The sequence below is a fragment of the Pleurodeles waltl genome, chromosome 3_1 (genome assembly GCF_031143425.1).
Source record: "Pleurodeles waltl isolate 20211129_DDA chromosome 3_1, aPleWal1.hap1.20221129, whole genome shotgun sequence".
Taxonomy (NCBI): domain Eukaryota; kingdom Metazoa; phylum Chordata; class Amphibia; order Caudata; family Salamandridae; genus Pleurodeles; species Pleurodeles waltl.
Window position 1 is genome coordinate 1677587906 of NC_090440.1, and position 18919 is coordinate 1677606824.

Consider the following 18919-nt stretch of genomic DNA (forward strand, 5'->3'; position numbering starts at 1 on the left):
ACATCTTGTAATACAATTCATTTTTATGCTGAATGTAAGTATGCAAGACAACGAAATAACAGAGAACCCGTGATGACTTTACAATCAGTTCAATAGTTCCTCATTCTCTAAGCAATTCACAGATAGTTTCCTACATTATAAATGATTTGACCTGTTAAACTACATCAGCACTATCACATTTAAAAGCAACATAGACATTCATTAAGCAAATAGGCTTCAATTTCGATGTGCACACGTAGACAAAGACAGTCAAAAGGCCCTATTTAGGGACTGACAAATGCAGGAGTATTGGAGGAAAAAAACACAGCCGATTCCCCATCTGCCAATTCCACAGTCCCCCCACTCCCTCTCACACAGAGATGAGCGATTGCTCAGTTTCACACAGAACAACCACAGCTGGTAAAATATGCACTTATCGAGTGCTCTGTCATTATGATAAGGATGAGGTGGTTTAAGTCTACTGGTTTCCCCCCGTAGTTGAAAAAACAAGTGTTGCATGGTAGGTAAGAAGCCGGCTTTGGATCAGTGGAAAGGGCAGGTAGTGGGTCCAGGTACATACTGAAACTACTACCACCTGGGCAAAAGCTGTCCGCATATGTGGTGATATTCAGGGAGTTCAAGTCTCCCAAAAATAGGCAGAGTTGAGAAGATCCACTGGGCAGGTTATGGACTATTTTGCGTACTTTGATAACTTTTGAATATTAGCACTTGCAGTGAACCCTGTTAAAAGTCAAATACAGGTGCAGAAGGCTAAGAATATCTCTCTTCCCTCATACGCAATGGTCAGAAGCTCTATTCTCACTTTAAAGAGTATGTTTTCTGATTTTGTAAACCAAACCTTATGTTGGCTGGGACAGGACGTCATTGTAGGACTTGATTATTTTTGGGAAGTGTGTACGTCTCTGCTGTTTTAGCTTGGTTATTATTGTGCCTGCTGGAAAATGAAGCATTTACCAGTGCTGCTGCCACCTATGCGACTGCCAATCTTTCACTATCAGAAGGTACAGCTGTCATAGGCACTGCGAAGGGTTCTTTGCCTTAATAGTTTACGCTTACTGACTAGTTCTTAGACAAAAAGTTGTTTGGATGATGTGTTGTGGTGTATCCATCGTTCAGCTCGATTAGTCCTGGGTATAGATTCGACATTACTCCAATAGATCTCCCTCGGCCCCTCACTGTGCAGTGGAGTGATTGATTGTGAACAATCATACACCAGTGATGCTAAAGAATACTTGTAGAATTTGCGCCTAAATATATCTGAGAAAAAATTAACAGTGTAAGACAAATCATACAATGTGGAGCTTGCTAATCGAAAAGCGAGGAATCTGAACCACATGCATCAACAAATCTGGAGCATATGCAGTTCGCCAGACTCCACAGTCTATATTAAGTGATTTCTTTGTGTAATCCATCAGTCCATATTAAGCAAAGACAAAACTGGCAGGGACTTAAAGCACGAATACTTAAGGAGACGAATAACCAAGGAGGCATTACTGTGTTCCCGGTATTGACACAGGAAGTACTACAGTTGAACAACACCGCCGCAGAAGCTGGGCACCCCCCAGACATTGCTTTGGCAAAGTTATATTTTTTTGTCGCAGGCATACTCTACAAAAAGAAAAAAATGCAGCCACCAAAACATGGTGGCTTTATGGTTACAATAAACATTTTAAATAAAAAAAATAACCCTTGCATATAATTTAAATTAAATATAATAGTATGGGTGTAAAATGTACTTAGAGGAGGTATAGAAACTGTTTTTATATTAATTGATCGTAGGAAAATATGCTGCTTATTAGCACAAACAAAAGGTATTAATTGCTTTAAATTACTGTAATCTGAAAGCATAGCTGGAACACACAAAAATGACTAAAAATGTAAGATAAAATGATAAAGAATGGACAGCACGAAGCATTGGCAAAATAACACCATGGCCTAGCAGTCCTGGTACTGAATTGCATCTTTATAGGTGAAAATGCCCTTCTTTCTTTCTTAGATTGATTTTCATTTACGTTCACTGTATGTACACTTATTTTATGGGGAGATCTGACTATGTGGCACGGGTCTGTGCCAGCTGCACCTATGAACTAATAGGGTGCATCGCAACAGTGTCTCCTGATTAATAATTATGCAGATCTCGATTGGAGCACATGAATAGGGACAGGTCAGTGACAGCAGACCTCCATCCCTTAGTTTTTTTGTTTTTTTTTAAAACAAACCTTGCCCCTTTAATGGGACAGGTTCCGCTTTTAAGAAGAAAATCTTTCCCGTTTGGGAAAACCTTATGGGAGCATGCAGTGGTCACCTGGCGACTGCTTCCTCTTTTCAAATCAGATAGCACCTCAACATAGGATTCTGCCTCTGATCAACGGTTCATTGCGAACTTAAATTAGGAAGGGACAAACCTTTCTAATTGATTAGGAATGAGGTGGCGAACCCCTTCTATTAACCAGAAAAGCACTTTTGACTCACAAAAGTAGTTTAATAACTAACAAAAAATCTTTTTGCAGTCACAAACCCTGTGATTTTACCAATTCCCTGGGTTGCGACCCCTAACTAGCTTTGAATATCAGCCCCTTACAGTCTTCTATTGATCTAAATAAATATCTGAAATGGAAAATAAAACAAAAACGATTAACGGTAGGAAACCCTAACATGAAGTACAACAAATGCTTCAAAAGTTGTTCAAATGCCGAACATTGGCAGAGTAACACGTGAAGGGATTCTCATGCTACGGCATGGGAGGTCGGTGCAATGTCTTCTAGATCAGTGAAGTTTGGAAGAGTCGCCTACACCTTCTGTACTGCAGGGCTGGCAGTGGGTACATCTACAACATGGGAAGGATTTCCACATGTGCATGCCATAAACACAACCAACTGGAGTACTTGAGGAGGAAGGCTTTGCATGTGTTCATTTTAAACCTTTATTTGTGCCCTATGAACGTTTGCCTCGGATTTGGTGATCTTACATGATACGACTTTTATGGCAACATTTCTTTTTGTTCTTATACACTTGTGATGTAAAAGCAGGAGGACAACATTACATAACCAACAACGCCTTGCTCATTTCATGACAGCTTGTCAACAGAGGAGGGCTGGCGCACCCCAGCGGTGCTGGACACTGAAAAGGTGTTAACGAAGATAGACCGAGGACGGGACTAGAAATTCCTGAGATATGGATCCCTGAAAGGGGAACGAGACGGGTGTATCCCTCCTACCCATTCTGTTTGTGCTGGAAGTTGAAACGCTTCTCTGATGTTTATGAGTGGGTTTTCAAGACTGGCGTATAACATTTGATGATATGAAGCGTGTGCTTTCCATATATGCAGAGGATATACAGGGAGTGCAGAATTATTAGGCAAGTTGTATTTTTGAGGATTAATTTTATTATTGAACAACAACCATGTTCTCAATGAACCCAAAAAACTCATTAATATCAAAGCTGAATATTTTTGGAAGTAGTTTTTAGTTTGTTTTTAGTTTTAGCTATGTTAGGGGGATATCTGTGTGTGCAGGTGACTATTACTGTGCATAATTATTAGGCAACTTAACAAAAAAATATATATACCCATTTCAATTATTTATTATTACCAGTGAAACCAATATAACATCTCAACATTCACAAATATACATTTCTGACATTCAAAAACAAAACAAAAACAAATCAGTGACCAATATAGCCACCTTTCTTTGCAAGGACACTCAAAAGCCTGCCATCCATGGATTCTGTCAGTGTTTTGATCTGTTCACCATCAACATTGCGTGCAGCAGCAACCACAGCCTCCCAGACACTGTTCAGAGAGGTGTACTGTTTTCCCTCCTTGTAAATCTCACATTTGATGATGGACCACAGGTTCTCAATGGGGTTCAGATCAGGTAAACAAGGAGGCCATGTCATTAGATTTCCTTCTTTTATACCCTTTCTTGCCAGCCACGCTGTGGAGTACTTGGACGCATGTGATGGAGCATTGTCCTGCATGAAAATCATGTTTTTCTTGAAGGATGCAGACTTCTTCCTGTACCACTGCTTGAAGAAGGTGTCTTCCAGGAACTGGCAGTAGGACTGGGAGTTGAGCTTGACTCCATCCTCAACCCGAAAAGGCCCCACAAGCTCATCTTTGATGATACCAGCCCAAACCAGTACTCCACCTCCACCTTGCTGGCGTCTGAGTCGGACTGGAGCTCTCTGCCCTTTACCAATCCAGCCACGGGCCCATCCATCTGGCCCATCAAGACTCACTCTCATTTCATCAGTCCATAAAACCTTAGAAAAATCAGTCTTGAGATATTTCTTGGCCCAGTCTTGATGTTTCAGCTTGTGTGTCTTGTTCAGTGGTGGTCGTCTTTCAGCCTTTCTTACCTTGGCCATGTCTCTGAGTATTGCACACCTTGTGCTTTTGGGCACTCCAGTGATGTTGCAGCTCTGAAATATGGCCAAACTGGTGGCAAGTGGCATCGTGGCAGCTGCACGCTTGACTTTTCTCAGTTCATGGGCAGTTATTTTGCGCCTTGGATTTTCCACATGCTTCTTGCGACCCTGTTGACTATTTTGAATGAAACGCTTGATTGTTCGATGATCACGCTTCAGAAGCTTTGCAATTTTAAGAGTGCTGCATCCCTCTGCAAGATATCTCACTATTTTGGACTTTTCTGAGCCTGTCAAGTCCTTCTTTTGACCCATTTTGCCAAAGGAAAGGAAGTTGCCTAATAATTATGCACACCTGATATAGGGTGTTGATGTCATTAGACCACACCCCTTCTCATTACAGAGATGCACATCACCTAATATGCTTAATTGGTAGTAGGCTTTCGAGCCTATACAGCTTGGAGTAAGACAACATGCATAAAGAGGATGATGTGGTCAAAATACTAATTTGCCTAATAATTCTGCACTCCCTGTATTTGAGAGACTAATGCAGTAGATACCCACTCTCCCGCATTAGCGGACTTGGTTTTAGGAAACATCAGTCTTATATAGAAATTGGCGAAACGGAGTTGTAACTGCTTACTCTGGGAGGGCTCAGATGTTTGGTAGAGTACACCAACCCAGAAGAAGGCTTTCAATGGAAGGCTACCAACTTTTTTATATTCGAGTATTCAGAATGTACACAATACTGAAGCCCACTGCTCGCTCAATATGGGTAGCGTAGTAACTGGACTGAAATGCTTGATTGAATTTTGGAACCCATTGTTGCTATTAGTAATGGGCAGTCTCTGTTACTAAATTGCTTTTTTTGCCTTGATGCTGTGCCCTCCTTCCTTTAACGTCTGCCGGAGGAATGTAATGACACAAGCTACAGGTGTCTTTGGTGTTACTGAGAAAGTGCAGCAGGATGCAGTTAGACACCTTAAAGTTGTCTCCGCTCATGCATAGGTTTGGAGCTCTCAAACACTACATTTTATTACATTGCATCCAACATGCAGCATGCAGGGCAAAGGCTTGTTGAGAAAACGAACTTAAAGACGTGGGTACTGCAAGGGACTTAAAAGAATGTTCCACTTTTTGGATGCCATCATGATGGGAGATGATGTCCAGATTGGTTTTCCATAGCGTTTCATTTGAGTGGGTAGCTGCAAGAGAGCCAGACTGGCATTCATTTGTGGGGACCAGCACTTATTTTTTAGACTTTGACAGCAGAGAGAAAAGCAAAAAAGGAGGAGAGAAAGACAGAAAAACAGGCAAAGAACTTAGAAGATTTAAATAAAGGGGCAGGGACTTCGCAGCCTTGGTATTCAGCAATTTGTAAGCACCGGCTGAAGACTTCTGAGAAAAATGAAGGTTACTGGCACTTGTTTCTTTGCAAATTAAACGCTGGGTTTCCATATATTATCAGGCAAGTAGGTTGTGTTTGGGCTAGAGGGGGGAAGACCACCACAAAGGCACCCGTCGCTTGCAGTGGAAACGCATGTATGGAGAATATGTCCCTTTAGAAAGATTGCATGGGACATATCTGTAGTAGGATGGAGGGAAGAAATGTGTGAAGTGCTAGGGGAACTCTAACCTGACAGCAGATGAGTGACATTTGTCAAGGTGTGAGATTATTTGGGAATATGGCCAGGGCAGTATTTACAAGAAGCAATTTAGGGAGGATTGCAGGAGAAATCTGGAAGAAGTTGTTGAAGCTGTTCCTGGAAGCCCAAGAGACTTCCCAAAAAATGGGAAATGTTGCAAACCTTAGTTCAAGACGGGAGATTGGTGACCAATCTATATGAAGTGCTAGGGCAGGCTAAAGGAGGGAGTAATGAGAAGACGAGACACAGATGGGTTCTGGATTGGTGGAAGCCGCTTACAGAGCAGAAATGGAATAAATATATAGTAAAGCTAAACAAGGTAGAATAAGTTTATAGTAAGGCTAAAAAGAAATCCAGTAATGCACGATTTAACCTGGTCAAATTTAATTATCTCCACAGAACCTCCCATGTCACCCTAAAACTGAATAAGGTCTATGCCAAACCAACCTCCATTGTCCTTGATGCTGGTGCTGGCTTTCTTCAAATTACATGCATTGCACTCATACGCAAAGTTATTGGGCAGATGTGGTCAGGTTGCAATCATTACCAGTGGGAATAATTGCGCTGCCACAGAAGTAGTGTAACAATGTTTGTTAGGACTAATTCCAAATAAAAAGAAAGGCAAAATAAAGTGCAGGTGCAGCACTGGGGGCGATGCTGGCTAAGTTTTGAATAGCTATACAGTGGCTCATTTTGCAGGAGCCAAAACTCCATAGTTTGGTCAGACATGATAGAATGCGAGAACGTGATGAAAGACATCAGAAAGATGACAAACGTACTTAAAATCTAGTAAAGTTATAGAAATCTCTTTTCCATTACTATTTTACACTCGCTGCATATGGTATTTTTGGGACGGTTTGTTGCGTCTATTAAAAAGAAATAAAAAAAATAACAAGAATAATAAATCATTATTTTATTCTTATTTATGGTGTTTGTTCAGCAATAGTATGTATAGGCTGATTTTGAAAATAGGATTCTCATTGTTAATATTGTGCCTTAATTGTGTACACTTCTCACATCGCATTCTTACTAACATCTTGGGAAACAAGCACTAGCTGTTCACATGTTTTTGCTTCGTGTAACTCAGTATAAATAGTCCCATGATTTAATTAGCAGTTAGATAGAAGGCCATCTATGTTGAGGAATTCCAGAAGAACAGGCTACAATAGCAAACATCTACTTACAGACTTCGGCTTGGACAGAATACAAGGGCTCTATGCACAGGGGGAGCCTAGGAAAGGTATAAGGGTTGGGTAGTTTCTCCGAACAGGGACTAAAATAGGATCCCGTTGAACAAGTTACTTACCTTTAGTATCACATTATCTAGTAAAGATTATCTAGTGGCAGATTCCTTAGCTAAGAATTATCTTCAGGCGTCAGACTGGATCCAGAAAGGTTTTTGTGAGCAGTATCCCTGCGTGCCGGTAGGTGGCGGCGTCCGGCTCTGCCTGGCATTGTCCATGACAACAGTGATGTGCGCCGTATCTATATATGTGCCACCCCAGCATGTTAACATAAGTTTCTTTTCGTGCGTTTCCATGCCAGGACCATGGAGCCACGAAGGACACTGGTGGTCAGTGTCCACTAGTGTGGAAAACTAGGGCCCTGAAAGGATAAGGCTCTGTACCTAGAAATCCTTTCACAGCAGAAAGGATAGGTGGGTCGGTAAGGAATCTGCAGCTAGATGGAGTCTCTACCAGATAAGGCGTTACCAAAGGTAAGTAACTTGTTCATCTGATAGAGACTTCTAGCCACAGACTCGTTACTTTAGAATGGATACCCAAGTAATTGAAACCCGGAGGTGGGTCTGCGGACCAATTTCATATGGGATGAATGCCCATCTCGATGGACCTGATTGTCCAGGAAGTAGTTAGTGCTTTGTGAATGGTGCAAGGAGGTCTACACTGCTGCCAGGCAGATGTCCAGGAGTGGAACTCCGTATGCTAATGCAGTTGTCGCAACTTATGCGCTGGTGGAATGAGTACCAAAACTCTCATGGGGTTGCTTTTTAGCCAATGATTCTGATACAGAGCTCGATTCAACTTGATATGGTCCGCTTCTGCACAGCCTGACTTTTCTTCGCTCCGATACACCCCCAAGAAGACATGGTCGTCCACCTGGAACTCACTTGTGTGATCAAGGCAGAATGACTATGCTATATCTGGGTCCAGATGGTGGAGTCACTCTTCTTCTTTGGAGAAATGAGGTGTAGCGTAACAAGTAGGCAGAGTGATGGATTGGTCTACGTGAAAGGGAGTGACCACTTTTGGTAGAAAGGAGGCCCTTGCACAAAGCACCAGTTTGGCTGGGTAGATGTTCAAGTAGGGAGGCTTGGATGACAAAGTCTGAAGCTCACTGACACTCTGGGCAAATGTTCCAGCCAGGAGAAAGGCTGTCTTGATGTTAAGGAGCCTGAGTGGACAATTGTACAAAGGTTAAAAGGGAGCACACATAACAAATGTGAGGACGAGACTGAGCTCCCACTGGGCATAATGAAAGGGGAAGGTGAAAATAAATGTTGCAAATCATTCAATAATCTATTTATAAAAGGGGATTTGAAGAGGGATGGCTAGTCAGGCAAACACAGAAATAGCAGAGAGTGCCAAGAGCAGAGCCCTGCTGAACAGGATGAAAAGGAGAACCTGAGAAAGGGGATCCACTTGTTTTTTTGTACACCATGCCACAGATTTTCCCTAACAGCCGGTGTATACTTTCTTGGTGGAGGGATGCCTGGCAAGATAATGCCACAGACTTTGGGAGGAAGGTCAAAAGCTGTCAACTGTCGCTGCTCAATCTCCACACAAGAAGGTGAAGAGTTGACAGAATCAGGAGGAGGACCCTTCCCTATGGCTGCGACAGAAGAGCTTCCTGAAGGGGCACCCTGAATGGAGGATCGATGGCCATGCTCAACAGCATGGGATACCAGGCTCTCCGTGCCCAATCCAGACCCACAAGGATTTGATCCCAGTTCCTGATCTTGTTGAGAAGTCTGGGCAGGATTGGTATGGATGGAAAGGCTACAGTAGGCCTAACTGCCACTCAAGACAAAAAGCATCTTTGATCGAGAGCTGCTTTGGTAACTCCAGCACGCAGAACTGCTGACATTGCACGTTTCCAGCAGTGGAAAACAGATCTAACCAAGTCTGTCCCCACTGCTGAAAGAGACCTTTCACTACCTCCGACTGGAGATGCAATTTGTGATTCCAGCCATGTTCAGAGATGTAGGGCCTCTTGAGAAAGGGTCCAGAGCCCCACCTCAACTTGTTTGCTGTAGTACCACTTGGAGGTGGAGCTGTTCCTGAACATCTGCACTAGCCTTCCCTTAATGTAGAGCTGAAAGACTTTCAATACCAGCCGAATCGGTCAGAGCTCCGACAGATTGACGTGAAGCCCCGATTCCACCGGAGACCAGAGTCTCTGATCTCTACCTCTCCCAGATGGCCCCGCCAGCCCAGGAGTGACACATCTGTCACTATTGTCAGATCTAGTTGGGAGAGAGGTCTATCGCTCACGGTTCATCTGACATCACTGCAGATCTTTTGCATTTCTCTCCGAGATCTGGACCATGTTGGAAAGATTCCTCTGAATGCTGCGCCCACTGGAACTTCAGGTCCAACTGCAGAGACCACAAATGCCAGCAGGCATGTGTCACCAGCAGGATGCAGGAGGCCAGGAGTCCCAGCAGTCTCAGAGTCAGCCTCACCGAAATCCAGGATAGAAGCTGAAACATCGTTATAATAGCCTAAATATCCTAGACTCACTGTGCAAGAGGATAAGCTCGAAACTGCACTGTGTGGAACAGCTCTGATGAAAGGGAGCTTCGGAGAGGGAGTGACATAACACTTCGGCACGTTTAAAGGTAACCCCAGCAAATGCAGGAGATCCGCTGTAGTCTGAAGGTGGGAGACAACAGCCTAGGGCAAGCCTGTCTTCAACAGCCAGCTGTCTTGGTAGGAGAAGACTGGCACCCCTCATCTCCGTAGATGAGCTGCAACCACTGCCATCAATTTGGTGAACATCCGAGGGGTGCTAGTGCGGCCAAAGGGGAGCAGGGCAAACTGAAAGTGCTTGTGGCCCACAGTGAACCGCAGGTAATGCTTGTGGGCAGGCAATATGGGAATGTTGAAGTATGTGTCCTGCAAGTTCAACGCTACCAACCAGTCTCCCGGGTCGAGGGCAGACAGGACCTGAGTTAGCGCAAGCATTTTGAACTACTTCTTGAGGAAGAAATTGAGAGGGCGCAGGTCTAGGATAGAATGAAGATATCAGTCCTTTTTGGGCACCAGAAAGTAATGGGAATAACAACCACAACCTACTTCTGTCATCGGCACCTTCTCTATGGCTCCCTTGGAAAAAAACAGCTGTCACTTCTTGGCAGAGAAAAGATAGGTGATCCTCTGTCAGCCTGTCAGAAGTTGGTGGTTGGGAGTAGGGGTAGTAACAAAGAGACTAGCCACTTCAAATGATTTTTGAGACGTGGCTGCTGAAGGTGGGGGTGGAGAGGGTATGGACTGACCTGACAGCTGGCTGTCTGACCCACAGGGTCTGCGGGCATTGTATCCTCAACCACGCAGAGGCTGGGAAGTGCGAGCAGCACAGTGGCTGGGTGGGTACAGACGCAGCTGGAAGCCCCTTCTGTGGCCATAAAAGATGGATTGGGCATGGTGAGCAGCCGTAGCCCCACTGTACTTAAAGCGCTCCAGCGCTGGATCCACCTTGTCTCCAAAGAGACTGGAGCCATCAAAGGACATGTCCATAAGCGATGCTTGGACATCTCCAGAGAAGCCAGCTTTTCATAAGCACTCTCGATGAAACTGCTCTGCCCAGTGAGTCAGTCATGTCTAGTCCACATCAAACTTCGATGCATTCCACCCGTCAGCACCAGCTGGGCATTCTCCTGGACCGGTGGCAGCATCTGCATAACTGCATCCCCCAGAGTGTGGAAATAGCAGGCCAAAAGACACTAGGTGTTCACGAACTGTAGTGCCAGGCTGGTAGAAAAAAAACATCTTCTTCCCTAAGGTTTCAGCCTCTTGGATTCCCAATCCGATGGTGTGAATGGGAATGCACCAGGATTTTCATGGGAGGTGGACACTTGGACTACCAAGCTCTCCGGGGTGGGATGTTGTTGGAGGAAGTTGGAGTCCCCTGGAGTGGGGCAGTGGCGGCAGGCAATCTTCTGCTTCACATGAGCCCCTGTGCTAGGCTTGGCCCAAGTCCCAAGCAGGACATCAGTATGTGTCTCATTCAAAGGGAGAAGCGGTTCTGATGGGGACACTCCCGGTTGAAGCACTTCTGTCAAGACATTTGTCTTGACTGCCACCGAGGGCAAACTGAGGTCCAGAACTTCGGCCACCCTCTTCAGCACCACTGCGAAGGATGCTTTCTCCTCTGTAGGCATGGTAGGGGGAGAAAGCATGTCAGTATTTGGAGAAGTGTCCAGTCCACTGGCCTCACCCAGATCCTCACACCAATCCAAGATGTCATAAGGCTGGTATTCCTCAGGGTCCATTGACTCCTCCCATTTCTCCCCGAGTCCTAGCACAAAAGTATAGGGCTCAGGCTGTGGTCCAGATGCACGGCTCCATTCAGCAACGGAATCAGGGTTGGGCAATGCCCCTCAGGTTCCATGTCAGAGTTCTGGGATAAGAATGGGAATGGTGTTGCCTGTGGGCGCCAGGATTGGCATCTTCAGGATCAGCGGCAGGGAAGGTCGAATTGGCACAACCGGCATCAGTCTGGATCCAGGAATAGGCTCAAGGGGCCTGACTGGTGGTGGGGCCAAAGCCTCTGCCTTGGAACCAGAAGGTGCCCCTGCCGAACCCTTGGGATTCAAAGGCACTCCAAAGGGGACGGGTCATCCAGATATAAGGGGCATGGCCTCATAGAACTCTTACTTGGGCAGGGGTTGCTCTGGCTCCTCAAAACTCAGGGAGGTGCGGAGACAGCCCAGGTGCTTTTTCTACTGTAAAGCCAGGCCTCAAATGAGGACACTCCCTTGTCTCGTTGGCCGACAGATGCGGTGAATTCGAAGATCTCTTCTACTTCATCATGTGCTGGTGTGACTTACCCGAGTGGCCCAACAACTGTGCGACGAGGATCTCAGGCGTCACAATTGCTCGCAGGACCTTCCTCTCGGTCGTCATGGCGTCACACGTTGAGCTGCTAGGAGCCTGTGGGATCGCTCCCTCAAGGTCTTCGATTTCATGGTGCAGCAATCAGCACAGACCTTCAGGTCATGATCTCGTTCGAGGCACCAGAGGCATACAAGGTGTGGGTCTGTCACTGACATTGATTGGTGACAGGCACCACAGGGATTGAAGCCAGACTTCTCCGATGACATCCTGCCATGCCATGGGAGGAAAAAAAAAAAAAAAAAAAAAAAAAAAAGGTTCAACAAAAGTAAAAAAAAAAAAAAAAAGAAAGAATAAGCTTATCCAAAAAATGACTATGGGGTAGCTCTTCCCGGGTGTGCACTGACGGGTGTGGAAAGAAAAGAACTGACATCAGTGCGCTGGGGTGGCACCTACATAGGCACCACACATGGCATTTCGGGCCACACAGAGCAGAACAACACCACCTATCAAGGCTCAGGGGTACTGCTCACAAAAACAAAAACAAATCCTGACCCAGTCTGATGCCTGTAGATAATTCTAAGTTCAGGGATCTGTGGCTAGCGATCTCTCCCAGATAGATGTTTTTTTCCTTTTAAGAAGATGTTGACATTTTCCTTTTAATTTTTATGTGCTGGTGCTCTCGTTATCACTATGATAACTGCTTGCCATTTTCTTTAGAATAAAGTATTATATAATAAAGACTTGTATATGTTCTCTTGTTGTGGTCATTGGCTTCTCAGAACCTGTAAGCATGCCGGCACCCATAGTTGCCTTAGTGAGCACCCGTCAATTAGTCAAGCCCACCCTCCCCTGTCCCAGAGGTCCAGACTGTGTAGCTATGTCCATGAGTCTGGGACCCACGAGAGATACACTAAGTGGGCTGAAATCTCAGCTCACATCAGGGGCACCCAACTGGGGGCTCTTATGTTAGTTTGGAGCCCTAAGAGATAAGTCAAAAACCCACACTAAAGTGCTGGGGTCTGCCTAGTTCTTCCAAGTTTCCCCTACTTTGGCCAGGAAAGGTGTCACCTCTTCTTCGAAAGTTTTGTTCAGCTTAACAGTTAAAAAGGAAGTCCTTTTGAAGCGGTTAATACCTCAATCAAAACCATAGCTGCCATAAACATACCAGTAAAGGTGCATCAGATGCTTGCCATGCACCTTACAGATGAAGGGATGAAACGTGTGCAAGGCGAATACCATAAAACCTTATTTTATAGGTAACACTCACCCCAGTTTACTCCAATACTGGGCAGGATACACCAGCTAGCCTCTGGTTCAGAATGCTTCACACTAGCACATGGAAATAATATTAGCACACGGTTCAGGAATATTTGCCATGTGTTAAAATTGATCCACTTTTTTTTACTGGGGCAAGGTTAGCTGGAAAAGCCCCCACACCCATAACGGATCATGCACAATCTCAAGGTCACCCAGGCAACGTTGGAAGAATAAACTAGGGTACGCAGGTAGCTAAGACAATATGTCCTATTGATATGCATACATACTGTGATGACAAAATATTCAAGTAGATGGAAAAAAATGCTTTCTTGAGTAGCTTGCAGAATACATAAGGTAGATGCAGTACTATCTCTCAAGAAAAGCACACAGAATTAGGACAATGTGCCTTCTCATAGTGCCAACATATACCCTCCACCCTTAGAACACTATTTATAGTGGTGTTACCGGGCATCCTGCAACAAACCCAAGAGGAGCACAGGGCTTTTCCCCTTCCTTGGTTCCAGGACTGCATTTAATCAGAATCCATGATACAGTTTCTAACATAATTCTAGAAACCATAAGAAGGCAAGCAGCCGTGTTGGCTATTTGTCAGAGGCTTAAGACTGCACAGACAGCGAAGCTCAGTTGCTAACAATAATGTAACATATCCACACATCCATACAAACAGGTACCTTAGGCACCAAACTGCAAAAACCCTGCTTAAACCAATATGAAAAGCATACAGAAGCTCTAATGAGGAAGGGTAAGAGCATAGAAAATCCCAACAAAATTCTGTGCGAAATAGAGCAGATGACCAGCTAAGAGATGTAAATCCCAATGTGAAAGAAAGTCCTCAGTGACGTTACAGATTCCGAGACCACAAAACATTAAAACCCACTAGCAAGGGATAGCCATTTTGATGAGTTCTATTCCCAGTAGTCACAGGATCAAGGTCATAGCAAATGGTGAGACAGACTCTTTGGAGATAGGAGTAAAAAGACTGTAGGGAGAAAAGAACATAACAAACAAGCTACACAGAGGGACACCAAAACATCTGGTAGAAGGAAAGAGTGGTGTTCATATCAAAAACAACATTTTAAAAATATAAAAGTTGATGTACAGGCAACTAAAAATAAAAAAAAGGCTCAGAAAAAGTGGGTTTCCTGACAGACTAGTCAGGGGTGATGGCACTGCTAGAGAGCACAGTATGAAGGACCTTTGCCCGCAAAAGTCAACTGGCCCTTGTGAAAACAAGAGCTAAATACATTCCAGTGGAAACTCTGGATGCACATGTAAATGAACCGAACAGATCAAATATATACCAAATCCATTTTTCGAAGGCAACATAGAAAGGACGAAAAAATTATATCATGGTAAAATGTGTCAATGGCATATGATATAATATATACTATATTAGTTGAGGGAGACTGGCCACAGAAATTCATAAAAGATAAGGTTATTGGGCCAGAAGTTATGAATGAAATATTTTACCCAGTTGTGCATATGGTACTACGCCATACACATGCAAGTGAATGGCCCCAGTTTTTTACAAAAATCAAGAAGGATAGATTAGAAGGGCAACTCCACACATAATTCTGATAGATGAACGCCAGGTTCAATGACAGTATTCCTTTAAAGTCAAATAAGAAGCAGTGTATTATTATTTTTTTAGTTAAGCTACAGTACCAAGGAGTGAATGTTCCTTTTCACTCTTTCATGAACACCTAGATTTTCCTGTTTCTGGGCCCTAAGATATGGGCTATTTAGTTTTGTACCTAAACAGGGTGGGTAGTTTGAGGTACACTGACTATTGGTCAAAACTTTTCACAGGAGGAGCAAACCTAGGGTCTTCAGTCAAAAATATGGTATCTTCTCTAACTCTAAATAGACCTGGGGAACTGCCAGTTTGGTGGAAGGTTCATTCACAAGTTTTTGGTAGATGTCCTGCATCTTTAATACATTTTTTGTAAAATGGTGCAGCAATCACATCTGTTAGTGCTGATAAGTTTGCAGCAATGGTTCAGGTAACAGGCCATCGAGGCCCATAAGTGCAACTTCATTTGTATGAACATTAGGAAATACTTGTTTCAATAACACAGCGACTACCATAACTATATGCAAGTCCAATCACAGCAAGCGCATTTTAACATATTAGGTATACGCATTCCTTTCACACTGTCTACCCCAAGGATTCCTAGTGACATAGTCAATCCTGACGTGAGGCATCAGAAAATATCTTAAGGTGTGTCAGCAGTATGGCCTCTCGGCACTGCGGAGATGGGGAAGTTGGGGGAGGCAGATGAGTGGTGCGGAGGTGTAGGGTGGGGGGGGGGGAGAAGGGATAGTGATTCCCTCTGATACTGGATTCAGTAGGTTTACTTGCTGTATGGCAATCAGCCCGAGGGCATGGGATTGTCTCTTGGTTCCTTGAGGGCAGTCCTCAAGTCCTCCTAGTCAAATGCAATGGGTCCTCGTACCTTTTCTCACAAGAGCACTAGATCCTCAGCTTTGCCCCACTTCAGCATTGCCGCCCACCAACATGCCACCCCCCAGCAGTACCGCAGCCTTCTAGCACCTAACTTTTAGTTTGCACACCAGCAAGAGTGCCAAATCAACGAAGCGGGTTGTGACCTCCCTAGCTTTCCTATGCCTGTAAAGGCCTAGTTTGCAGCCAGGCAAGCAGTCGAGGTCAGTAGGGCCCGTCATGGTAGTCAATACATTTGTGACTTCTGTCTAGAGGCTGCGGGCCACCGAGCAGCTCCAAAACATGTGGAGAATATCTGCCCCAGACGCCCGGCAGCATGGGCAGTCAGTGAGGCCATGAGACAGATTTTGTGGAGCCTGGCTGGAGTGAGGTATGCCCGATGCAGTATATTATGTTAGATGTATTTGAAGAAAACGTTTCAGGAAACCTTCCATGGGTATTGTACTATTCTAGCCCATTCCTTCGACGTGAGTGCTCAACAAAGGTCTCCCTCCCAGACCCCTTTAGGTGTGTCCAGGGGATCCTGTTGTGTGAAAGTTTGCGCTTTGCTCAGCCAGGTAATCAGATGGCGGCCTCCCCCGTCATGTGCATGTAGTGTTTCAATGGGTGGGGATCAGGGTCCGAATCCACTATACTCCACAGTGTGTCCATCTCTCACATCAGTCTCTAATAGGATAGGAAGTGACCCACCGGAAGGCCTAATGTGTCCACAAGCTGGTCAAAAGGGATAAGGGCCCCATCCAAAAATAAGTCTCCCAGGGCACAGACGCCTGCTGCTTTCCACTGCTTCACACCCTCTCGGTCAATCTGTTCTTAGAAGGCTCGAAGGGAGCTCAGGCAGATTTCAGGGGTATACTGGGGCATATCCGGCATGAGGCGCAGGGCTCTAATAAAACTGCTGTGGGTCACCTGTACCAGGCTATGTGTGGGGAGATGAAGGAATACATCTTGCACTACCTTCCGTGTTCCCTCACCAGTGATCTAGCCTAATTCCTGCACGTGTTTCCCTGCCAGTCATGAGGTGGACCACTGCAGTTGTACTGCCAAATAGTAGTGTTCAAAGTTTGGGCTACGGAGGCCACTGTATTCCGTCAGAAGCTGTAATTTGGACAGCTCCACCCATCACCTACCTTTGTTCCGAATGAAGCCGCCCAGCATGGCATGTAACATATGGAAGGTGTGACGGGAATGATCAGCTGGCAAGTTCACGTAGTAATATAGGAGATGCAGGAGCATCACCATTTTTTTAAGCGTCATCCTGCCCTACACCGACAGAGGGAGGAAACACCAGAAGGCAATTTGAGGGCAGAGGGATGCAATTGCCCTCATGAGGTTTCCACCTATGAGGTCTTGGGTGCATGGTACAGGTTGATGCCTAAGTTACAAATTGTACAGGACTCCCAGCATATAGTATGTGTGCCTACCATAACATGCTTTCGGGGGCAATCAGGGTGGAGCAGGAACAAGCAGGTTTTTGCCCACTTTATGCCCAACCCGAGGTCGAACTAAAGTGTCCAGAATGGGTGCATTCTCACCTATGCCTGATCTGTTGTTCCTTACGTAGATGAGAACATCATCAGCATATAAGGATAAACACCCGATTGGGCCGTTTGTGATCGCCCAAATGCATGACACATCTGGCCCTTGATTTGTTTTGATCCTATTAAAATCTTTGTTTCCTTCACACTTCACAATTACAAAAAAGTGCTTCATTTTTGCTTTCCTAACAGCTGAATGTGTAAAGTTACATTACAGGTATTTACATTTTGTGCTGTGTTACAAACAAAAATATATCTAACAGCCGTTCCATTCCCACACTCTGTACCACAGCAAGATCCTCCCATAATTCACTTTACTTTTCTTTCTCTAAATGCAAAGTGAGAGTAGTCTGTAAACACCAATCCCCATGTTAAAAAAAGAAGAAAAAAAAGAAAAGCACCAATCTGTCAGAAGACATAGCCTGACATTCTGGTCTTTGAAGTGCAGCAAACGTGACAACATATCTACAGAATTTAAAGGTGTCTTAATTTATTGCTTGGACTTTTACGGCCCACCAAAAATTGGCTTGCGATCTTTTAGTAACCTGCGACACACAGTTTGGGAAATACTGCTTTAGAGAGCATTTACAGGTTTGGGTGTAGTTAAAGTCAGTAATAATAAAAGTTATCCTAATAACCTCCTTCTCAGGCACTGATTGGAGTAGGGTGTGCAAGTAAACTTGTTTAGCATCATCTAACCGACTAAATAATACACTATAAATACCTCATGAGAGTATATTGTCTTGCAGCATTTATATAGTGCTTACTACCCCTATCTGTGAGGTTGTAAGGATGCTGTTTTTGTTTTGATCCTATGTGGGAAGTGTTTTTTCTGTCCCTCATGATGACCACCGAGGTGAAGTTTTTGTGTTATGGGATGCAATGCATAGCAGTGTGTTAGATAATGAAGAATAAGAGAAAGACATGCAGTTTTATGGTTTTGATTATGCTGTTAACTCCATATTATGACATTTCATACAATATAGTCTTCTTATCTGGTTACTGCACTGGGTTGTGCAATCTTATATTTTGTGTATAGTTATGGAACTGAGTTAGCATGGTCGGAGGGAGAGTGAAATGGAGGGCTGTAGGGTTTGGCATTTTAAATATCCCTTATCCGAGTGTCTACATGGGTTGTAAAGAAGCGGTCAGCCTGTATAGATAATTGGGACCTGCAGTGAATGGACTATATTAAAATCCTCCTAAACTGTGTTGTGTGACAGATCTCTTCACTTTATCCCTGGCTGCTCATTTGACTGTATTTGGTTTTTTGGCTCTATGGTGCAGGGAATGGACAACCCTCATAGCAGATAAGTACTATGTGACTTTAATAGGTATAAGTTACAATTTGACCCTTGCGTTTTAATGTTTTAGTACTATTATGAGACATAACAGTTACATATGGACATACATACCTATATAATGCCACAGTGAACCTGTAGTGGATCCATTTTAGTTCCCTGCCTGGGCACAGGAGATAGCTTAGCTTTTAACTTGCTGACCTGTTGCCCTTTTTTCCTGATCCCCTTTGACATATTTTCATGCTCTATT

General features: G+C 44.4%; 1 protein-coding gene across 1 annotated transcript in view; it reads right to left on the reverse strand.

Moving 5' to 3' along the window:
* PRKRA (protein activator of interferon induced protein kinase EIF2AK2) overlaps positions 1 to 18919 on the reverse strand; it is a 164612-nt gene that overhangs the window by 22591 nt on the left and 123102 nt on the right. The gene's annotated exons all lie outside the window — the stretch shown is intronic.